The sequence below is a fragment of the Oncorhynchus keta genome, chromosome 34, assembly GCF_023373465.1.
Source record: "Oncorhynchus keta strain PuntledgeMale-10-30-2019 chromosome 34, Oket_V2, whole genome shotgun sequence".
Taxonomy (NCBI): domain Eukaryota; kingdom Metazoa; phylum Chordata; class Actinopteri; order Salmoniformes; family Salmonidae; genus Oncorhynchus; species Oncorhynchus keta.
The window spans coordinates 2,075,967-2,087,531 of NC_068454.1; positions in this window are offsets into that span (position 1 = coordinate 2,075,967).

The following is an 11,565-nucleotide window of genomic DNA, read 5'->3' on the forward strand; positions in this document are numbered from 1 at the left end:
TAGCATGAGGGATGGTTTATTAGTCAGTCAGCATGAGGGATGGTTTATTAGTCAGTCAGCATGAGGGATGGTTTATTAGTCAGTCAGCATGAAGGATGGTTTATTAGTCAGTCAGCATGAAGGATGGTTTATTAATCAGTCAGCATGAGGGATGGTTTATTAGTCAGTTAGCATGAGGGATGGTTTATTAATCAGTCAGCATGAGGGATGGTTTATTAGTCATTTAGCATGAGGGATGGTTTATTAGTCAGTTAGCATGAGGGATGGTTTATTAGTCAGTCAGCATGAGGGATGGTTTATTAGTCAGTTAGCATGAGGGATGGTTTATTAGTCAGTTAGCATGAGGGATGGTTTATTAATCAGTCAGCATGAGGGATGGTTTATTAGTCAGTTAGCATGAGGGATGGTTTATTAGTCAGTTAGCATGAGGGATGGTTTATTAGTCAGTTAGCATGAGGGATGGTTTATTAGTCAGTCAGCATGAGGGATGGTTTATTAGTCAGTTAGCATGAGGGATGGTTTATTAGTCAGTTAGCATGACGGATGGTTTATTTTAAGGCAGCAGCTACTTACCAATGAGGTAGCTCTATTTGAAGGCAGTAGCTACATACCAATGAGGTAGCTCTATTTTAAGGCAGTAGCTACTTACCAATGAGGAAGCTCTATTTTAAGGCAGTAGCTCCTTACCAATGAGGTATCTCTATTTTAAGGCAGTATCTCCTTACCAATGAGGAAGCTCTATTTTAAGGCAGTAGCTACTTACCAATGAGGAAGCTCTATTTTAAGGCAGTAGCTACTTACCAATGAGGTAGCTCTATTTTAAGGCAGTAGCTACTTACCAATGAGGAAGCTCTATTTCAAGGCAGTAGCTACTTACCAATGAGGTAGCTCTATTTTAAGGCAGTAGCAACTTACCAATGAGGAAGCTCTATTTTAAGGCAGTAGCTACTTACCAATGAGGTAGCTCTATTTTAAGGCAGTAGCAACTTACCAATGAGGAAGCTCTATTTTAATGCAGTAGCTACTTACCAATGAGGTGTCTCTATTTTAAGGCAGTAGCAACTTACCAATGAGGAAGCTCTATTTTAATGCAGTAGCTACTTACCAATGGGGAAGCTCTATTTTAAGGCAGTACTACTTACCAATGTTACTATACTGTGTTACTATACTGTATTACTATACTGTATTACTATACTGTGTTACTATACTGTATTACTATACTGTATTACTATACTGTGTTACTATACTGTGTTACTGTGTTACTATACTGTGTTACTGTGTTACTATACTGTATTACTATACTGTTTTACTATACTGTGTTACTATAATGTATTACTATACTGAGTTACTGTGTTACTATACTGTGTTACTGTGTTACTATACTGTATTACTATACTGTATTACTATACTGTGTTACTATACTGTGTTACTATACTGTGTTACTATACTGTATTACTATACTGTGTTACTGTGTTATTATACTGTATTACTATACTGTGTTACTGTGTTACTATACTGTATTACTATACTGTGTTACTGTGTTACTATACTGTATTACTATACTGTGTTACTGTGTTACTATACTGTATTACTATACTGTGTTACTATACTGTATTACTATACTGTGTTACTGTGTTACTATACTGTATTACTATACTGTGTTAGTATACTGTATTACTATACTGTGTTACTATACTGTATAACTATACTGTATTACTATACTGTATTACTATACTGTGTTACTGTATTACTATACTGTGTTACTATACTGTATTACTATGCTGTGTTACTATGTTACTATACTGCATTACTATACTGTATTATTATACTGTGTTACTATACTGTGTTACTATACTGTATTACTATACTTTGTTACTGTATTACTATACTGTGTTACTATACTGTATTACTATACTGTATTACTATACTGTGTTACTATACTGTGTTAATGTGTTACTATACTGTATTACTATACTGTATTACTATACTGTGTTACTATACTGTGTTAATGTGTTACTATATTGTATTACTATACTGTGTTACTATACTGTATTACTATACTGTGTTACTGTATTACTATACTGTATTACTATACTGTATTACTATACTGTATTATTATACTCTGTTACTATACTGTGTTACTATACTGTGTTACTATACTGTATTACTATACTGTATTACTATACTGTGTTATTATACTGTATTACTATACTGTATTACTATACTGTGTTACTATACTGTGTTACTATACTGTATTACTATACTGTATTACTATACTGTATTACTATACTGTGTTACTATACTGTATTACTATACTGTGTTACTATACTGTGTTACTATACTGTGTTACTATACTGTATTACTATACTGTGTTACTATACTGTGTTACTATACTGTGTTACTATACTGTATTATTATACTGTATTATTATACTGTATTACTATACTGTGTTACTATACTGTATTACTATACTGTATTACTATACTGTGTTATTATACTGTATTACTATACTGTATTACTATACTGTATTACTATACTGTATTACTATACTGTATTACTATACTGTATTATTATACTCTGTTACTATACTGTGTTACTATACTGTGTTACTGTGTTACTATACTGTGTTACTATACTGTATTACTATACTGTATTACTATACTGTATTACTATACTGTATTATTATACTCTGTTACTATACTGTGTTACTATACTGTGTTACTATACTGTGTTATTATACTGTATTACTATACTGTATTACTATACTGTATTACTATACTGTATTATTATACTCTGTTACTATACTGTGTTACTATACTGTGTTATTATACTGTATTACTATACTGTATTACTATACTGTATTACTATACTGTATTATTATACTCTGTTACTATACTGTGTTACTGTGTTACTATACTGTGTTACTATACTGTATTACTATACTGTGTTACTGTATTACTATACTGTATTATTATACTCTGTTACTATACTGTGTTACTGTGTTACTATACTGTGTTACTGTGTTACTATACTGTGTTACTATACTGTGTTACTGTGTTACTATACTGTAATACTATACTGTGTTACTATACTGTATTACTATACTGTGTTACTATACTACTATACTGTATTACTATACAGTGTTACTATACTGTGCTACTATACTGTGTTACTGTGTTACTATACTGCATTACTATACTGTGTTACTATACTGTATTACTATACTGTATTACTATACTGTGTTACTGTGTTACTATACTGTGTTACAATGCTGTATTACTATACTGTGTTACTGTGTTACTATACTGTGGTACTATACTGTATTACTATACTGTGTTACTATACTGTGTTACTGTGTTACTATACTGCATTACTATACTGTGTTACTATACTGTATTACTATACTGTATTACTATACTGTATTACTATACTGTGTTACTATACTGTGTTACTGTGTTACTATACTGTGTTACTACACTGTGTTACTATACTACTATACTGTATTACTATACTGTGTTACTATACTGTGCTACTATACTGTGTTACTACTGTGTTACTATACTGTGTTACAATGCTGTATTACTATACTGTGTTACTGTGTTACTATACTGTGTTACTGTGTTACTATACTGTGGTACTATACTGTGTTACTATACTGTGTTACTGTGTTACTATACTGTGTTACTATACTGTGTTACTATACTGTGTTACTGTGTTACTATACTGTATTACTATACTGTGTTACTATACTGTGTTACTATACTGTGTTACTATACTGTATTACTATACTGTGTTACTGTGTTACTATACTGTACTACTATACTGTGTTACTATACTGTATAACTATACTGTGTTACTATACTGTATTACTATACTGTATTACTATACTGTGTTACTGTATTACTATACTGTGTTACTATACTGTATTACTATACTGTGTTACTATACTGTGTTACTATACTGTGTTACTATACTGTGTTACTGTGTTACTATACTGTGTTACTATACTGTATTACTATACTGTGTTACTGTGTTACTATACTGTATTACTATACTGTGTTACTATACTGTATTACTATACTGTATTACTATACTGTGTTACTGTATTACTATACTGTGTTACTATACTGTATTACTAAACTGTGTTACTATGTTACTATGCTGCATTACTATACTGCATTACTATACTGTATTACTATACTGTGTTACTATACTGTGTTACTATACTGCATTACTATACTGTATTACTATACTGTATTACTATACTGTGTTACTGTATTACTGTACTGTGTTACTATACTGTATTACTATACTGTGTTACTGTATTACTATATTGTATTACTATACTGTGTTACTATACTGTATTACTATACTGTGTTACTGTATTACTATACTGTGTTACTATACTGTATTACTATACTGTGTTACTATACTGTGTTAATGTGTTACTATACTGTATTACTATACTGCATTACTATACTGTGTTACTATACTGTGTTACTATACTGTATTACTATACTGTGTTACTATACTGTGTTACTGTGTTACTATACTGTATTACTATACTGTGTTACTATACTGTATTACTATACTGTATTACTATACTGTGTTACTATACTGTGTTACTATACTGTATTACTATACTGTGTTACTATACTGTATTACTATACTGTATTACTATACTGTGTTACTATACTGTATTACTATAATGTGTTACTTTACTGTATTACTATACTGTATTACTATAATGTGTTACTTTACTGTATTACTATACTGTGTTACTATGCTGTGTTACTATACTACTATACTGTATTACTATACTGTGTTACTGTGTTACTGTGTTACTGTGTTACTATACTGTGTTACTATACTGTGTTACTGTGTTACTATACTGTAATACTATACTGTGTTACTATACTGTGTTACTATACTACTATACTGTATTACTATACTGTGTTACTATACTGTGCTACTATACTGTGTTACTGTGTTACTATACTGCATTACTATACTGTGTTACTATGCTGTATTACTATACTGTATTACTATACTGTGTTACTGTGTTACTATACTGTGTTACAATGCTGTATTACTATACTGTGTTACTGTGTTACTATACTGTGTTACTGTGTTACTATACTGTGGTACTATACTGTATTACTATACTGTGTTACTATACTGTGTTACTATGTTACTATACCGTGTTACTATACTGTATTACTATACTGTGTTACTGTATTACTATACTGCATTACTCTACTGTGTTACTATACTGTATTAATATACTGTGTTACTGTGTTACTATACTGTGTTACTATACTGTGTTACTATACTGTGTTACTGTGTTACTATACTGTATTACTATACTGTATTACTATACTGTGTTACTATACTGTGTTACTATACTGTATTACTATACTGTATTACTATACTGTGTTACTATACTGTGTTACTATACTGTGTTACTGTATTACTATACTGTATTACTATACTGTATTACTATACTGTGTTACTATACTGTGTTACTATACTGTTTTACTATACTGTATTACTATACTGTTTTACTATACTGTATTACTATACTGTGTTACTATACTGTATTACTATACTGTGTTACTATACTGTGTTACTATACTGTTTTACTATACTGTATTACTATACTGTTTTACTATACTGTATTACTATACTGTGTTACTATACTGTGTTACTATACTGTGTTACTATACTGTATTACTATACTGTATTACTATACTGTGTTACTGTATTACTATACTGTGTTACTATACTGTATTACTAAACTGTGTTACTATGTTACTATGCTGCATTACTATACTGCATTACTATACTGTATTACTATACTGTGTTACTATACTGTGTTACTATACTGCATTACTATACTGTATTACTATACTGTATTACTATACTGTGTTACTGTATTACTGTACTGTGTTACTATACTGTATTACTATACTGTGTTACTGTATTACTATATTGTATTACTATACTGTGTTACTATACTGTATTACTATACTGTGTTACTGTATTACTATACTGTGTTACTATACTGTATTACTATACTGTGTTACTATACTGTGTTAATGTGTTACTATACTGTATTACTATACTGCATTACTATACTGTGTTACTATACTGTGTTACTATACTGTATTACTATACTGTGTTACTATACTGTGTTACTGTGTTACTATACTGTATTACTATACTGTGTTACTATACTGTATTACTATACTGTATTACTATACTGTGTTACTATACTGTGTTACTATACTGTATTACTATACTGTGTTACTATACTGTATTACTATACTGTATTACTATACTGTGTTACTATACTGTATTACTATAATGTGTTACTTTACTGTATTACTATACTGTATTACTATAATGTGTTACTTTACTGTATTACTATACTGTGTTACTATGCTGTGTTACTATACTACTATACTGTATTACTATACTGTGTTACTGTGTTACTGTGTTACTATACTGTGTTACTATACTGTGTTACTGTGTTACTATACTGTAATACTATACTGTGTTACTATACTACTATACTGTATTACTATACTGTGTTACTATACTGTGCTACTATACTGTGTTACTGTGTTACTATACTGCATTACTATACTGTGTTACTATGCTGTATTACTATACTGTATTACTATACTGTGTTACTGTGTTACTATACTGTGTTACAATGCTGTATTACTATACTGTGTTACTGTGTTACTATACTGTGTTACTGTGTTACTATACTGTGGTACTATACTGTATTACTATACTGTGTTACTATACTGTGTTACTATGTTACTATACCGTGTTACTATACTGTATTACTATACTGTGTTACTGTATTACTATACTGCATTACTCTACTGTGTTACTATACTGTATTAATATACTGTGTTACTGTGTTACTATACTGTGTTACTATACTGTGTTACTATACTGTGTTACTGTGTTACTATACTGTATTACTATACTGTATTACTATACTGTGTTACTATACTGTGTTACTATACTGTATTACTATACTGTATTACTATACTGTGTTACTATACTGTGTTACTATACTGTGTTACTGTATTACTATACTGTATTACTATACTGTATTACTATACTGTGTTACTATACTGTGTTACTATACTGTTTTACTATACTGTATTACTATACTGTTTTACTATACTGTATTACTATACTGTGTTACTATACTGTGTTACTATACTGTTTTACTATACTGTATTACTATACTGTGTTACTATACTGTTTTACTATACTGTATTACTATACTATACTATATTACTATACTATATTACTATACTATATGACTATACTATATATTGTATGACTCAAAATCCACCACTGCGGAGCATGGCCAAAGAGCTCTATTTTCATGTCATCCAACAAATGTAAACGCCTGGTGTTTTGCTAAACACGCATCGGCACTTGGATTTGAACCGGTGCTACGGTCAGACGACATGAAAAATACAGCTCTTTGGACACGCCCACACCAGCGGCCACGCCCACACCGGCGGCCACGCCCACACCAGCGGCCACGCCCACACCAGCGGCCACGCCCACACCGGCGGCCACGCCCACACCAGCGGCCACGCCCACACCCGCGGCCACGCCCATACCAGCGGCCACGCCCACACCCGCGGCCACGCCCACACCGGCGGTGGGCTATGTGTCGAAGGAGAACCCCGATAGCGACTGTAAAAGAAAATGGTGGTGGAGGATCTTTGATGTTCTGCGGTTATTTTGTCTTCCATTGGTCCAGGGGACCTTTTGTTAAGATCAAAGGATTAGGAACTTCACCCTGCACCAAGACAATTTAGCAAAACAAAAAATGGTTGCCTCTTTTTTTTCCTCATCTTTATCAAAGGTGCCAATAACTGTGTCCCAAATGGCACCTTATTCCCTATATATTGCACTAGGCCTACTTTTGACCAGAGCCCTATAGTGCACTAACCATATGGGACCTGCTCAACAGTAGTGCACTATAAAGGGAACAGGGTGCATTTTGGGAGGAGGAGGTGTCTGTGGTGAGGTTTATGGGGTAGCTTGTCTCCTGCCTGGGGTGTTGTGAGGAGGTGTCTGTGGTGAGGTTTATGGGGTAGCTTGTCTCCTGGCTGGGGTGTCTGTGGTGAGGTTTATGGGGTAGCTTGTCTCCTGGCTGGGGTGTTGTGAGGAGGTGTCTGTGGTGAGGTTTATGGGGTAGCCTACTCTTGGCTGGGGTGTTGTGAGGAGGTGTCTGTGGTGAGGTTTATGGGGTAGCTTGTCTCCTGGCTGGGGTGTTGTGAGGAGGTGTCTGTGGTGAGGTTTATGGGGTAGCCTACTCCTGGCTGGGGTGTTGTGAGGAGGACTGTCTGCGGTGGTTGATTGATTAGGACAAAGAGTGAGGCACAACATGACCGCCGACAGCTGTAAATCCACTGACCAGAACAATCTCTGATGATGGATTTATATGTACTGACAGTAACAATATAACGGCCTCCATATCAGATGTGTTACCATTCCACGTGTACAACTACTACATCATAACATTTGACTTAACTTCCTCACCTTAATATTCATCTTGTGGAGAGGCCAGAACAATCTCTGATGATGGGTTTTATCTGTACTCACACAGGGTGATAGACGGCCCTGGTCTTAAGATGTGTTCTGTTCTGTGTGCTTTATAGGAGCCGTGTGACTCGGTTGGTAGAGCGTGGTACTTGCAACGTCAGGGTTGTAGGTTCGATTCCCACGGGGGACCAGTATGGAGAATGTATCACTACTGTAAGAGCGTAATGGGCTCCTGAGTGGCGCAGCTGTCTGAGAAACTGCATCTCAGTGCAAGGGGCGTCACTACAGTCCCTGGTTCAAATCCAGGCTGTATCACATATGATTGGAAGTTCCTTAGGGTGGCTCACAATTGTCCCAGTGTTGTCCGGGGCAGGCCGTCATTGTAAATAAGAATTAGCTGTTACCTGACTTGCCTAGTTAAATAAAGATTACATTTTTAAATACTCAAGTGTAATCAGAACATTTCACTTTACATAAATACAGGAAAAGTCTCATACCAACATCCTCCACTAAAATGTACCTTGTGGGTGGAGTTGGTGAGGTTCAATACAACTAGTGAAGGAAAGACAAGGTTTACTAGAGTAACTAACCACTGTCACACGTTGCCTTCAGTCCAGGTGGAGATGAAACTCTACTGATGTGGCATTACTGACCTCTAGTGGAATTCCTACGACACTACATCTAGCCAGCAGATCGAGGCACTGGGACAAACTAAATTGCATTCTCCACACATCCTCTTCCCTCTCTGTCTCTCTCTCTCTCACCTGCTTCTCAAAAACCCATTGGAGGAAGAAGGTCAGAGAGGCGGGACCTCTGACCTTCTCTTCCAATAGGTTTTTGAGAAGGAGGTGAGGCGCGAGGATGTGAGGAATCAAGGAAATGCAGTTGAGATTTCAGGGCTTGATCCTTGATGAGGTCATACAAAATTGCAGTATAGGCGTCAACAATATTGGTACGGCATACTTAATTAATATGAGGGAGATAAATAAGTCATAATGTATGTATGACGTGTGTGCATGTAATCAGCAAATACATGGTTGATGCTTGGTCAAACCTCAAAATGTCAGTATACTGCTGCAGTAGGATAATATACTCGGAGCTAAATTAGCATGTAGGCAGCTGGATTAATCACTGGTCAATTTAAAGGTAGAATCTATAAGTCAATGGCTAACATCACCTGGTGGAAACAATTTATCAAGTCATGGGGTTTACAATATATGGTGTCAGCCTTTCTAGGGAGTTGTTCCTCAAAGCCTGGTTCCTCTCTAGGTTTCTTCCTTTCTAGGGGAGTTTTTCCTCAGAGCCTGGTTCCTCTCTAGGTTTCTTCCTTTCCAGGGAGTTTTTCCTCATAGCCTGGTTCCTCTCTAGGTTTCTTCCTTTCTAGGGAGTTTTTCCTCATAGCCTGGTTCCTCTCTAGGTTTCTTCCTTTCCAGGGAGTTTTTCCTCATAGCCTGGTTCCTCTCTAGGTTTCTTCCTTTCTAGGGAGTTTTTCCTCATAGCCTGGTTCCTCTCTAGGTTTCTTCCTTTCTAGGGAGTTTTTCCTCATAGCCTGGTTCCTCTCTAGGTTTCTTCCTTTCCAGGGAGTTTTTCCTCATAGCCTGGTTCCTCTCTAGGTTTCTTCCTTTCTAGGGAGTTTTTCCTCATAGCCTGGTTCCTCTCTAGGTTTCTTCCTTTCTAGGGAGTTTTTCCTCATAGCCTGGTTCCTCTCTAGGTTTCTTCCTTTCTAGGGAGTTTTTCCTCATAGCCTGGTTCCTCTCTAGGTTTCTTCCTTTCTAGGGAGTTGTTCCACATAGCCTGGTTCCTCTCTAGTATCTTCCTTTCTAGGGGAGATTTTCCTCAGAGCCTGGTTCCCCTCTAGGTTTTGTCCTTTCTAGGGAGTTGTTCCACATAGACTGGTTCCTCTCTAGGTTTCTTCCTTTCCAGGGAGTTGTTCCTCATAGCCTGGTTCCTCTCTAGGTTTCTTCCTTTCTAGGGAGTTGTTCCTCATAGCCTGGTTCCTCTCTAGGTTTCTTCCTTTCTAGTGGAGTTTTTCCTCATAGCCTGGTTCCTCTCTAGGTTTCTTCCTTTCTAGGGGAGTTTTTCCTCATAGCCTGGTTCCTCTCTAGGTTTCTTCCTTTCCAGGGAGTTTTTCCTCATAGCCTGGTTCCTCTCTAGTATCTTCCTTTCTAGGGGAGTTTTTCCTCATAGCCTGGTTCCTCTCTAGGTTTCATCCTTTCTAGGGAGTTTTTCCTCATAGCCTGGTTCCTCTCTAGGTTTCTTCCTTTCCAGGGAGTTTTTCCTCATAACCTGGTTCCTCTCTAGGTTTCTTCCTTTCTAGGGAGTTTTTCCTCATAGCCTGGTTCCTCTCTAGGTTTCTTCCTTTCCAGGGAGTTTTTCCTCATAGCCTGGTTCCTCTCTAGGTTTCTTCCTTTCTAGGGAGTTTTTCCTCATAGCCTGGTTCCTCTCTAGGTTTCTTCCTTTCCAGGGAGTTGTTCCTCATAGCCTGGTTCCTCTCTAGGTTTCTTCCTTTCCAGGGAGTTGTTCCTCATAGCCTGGTTCCTCTCTAGGTTTCTTCCTTTCCGGGGAGTTGTTCCTCATAGCCTGGTTCCTCTCTAGGTTTCTTCCTTTCCAGGGAGTTGTTCCTCATAGCCTGGTTCCTCTCTAGGTTTCTTCCTTTCCAGGGAGTTGTTCCTCATAGCCTGGTTCCTCTCTAGGTTTCTTCCTTTCCAGGGAGTTGTTCCTCATAGCCTGGTTCCTCTCTAGGTTTCTTCCTTTCCAGGGAGTTGTTCCTCATAGCCTGGTTCCTCTCTAGGTTTCTTCCTTTCCAGGGAGTTGTTCCTCATAGCCTGGTTCCTCTCTAGGTTTCTTCCTTTCCAGGGAGTTGTTCCTCATAGCCTGGTTCCTCTCTAGGTTTCTTCCTAGGTTTTGTCCTTTCTAGGGAGCTTTTCCTAGCCACTGTGCTTCTACACCTGCATTGCTTGCTGTTTGGGGGTTTTA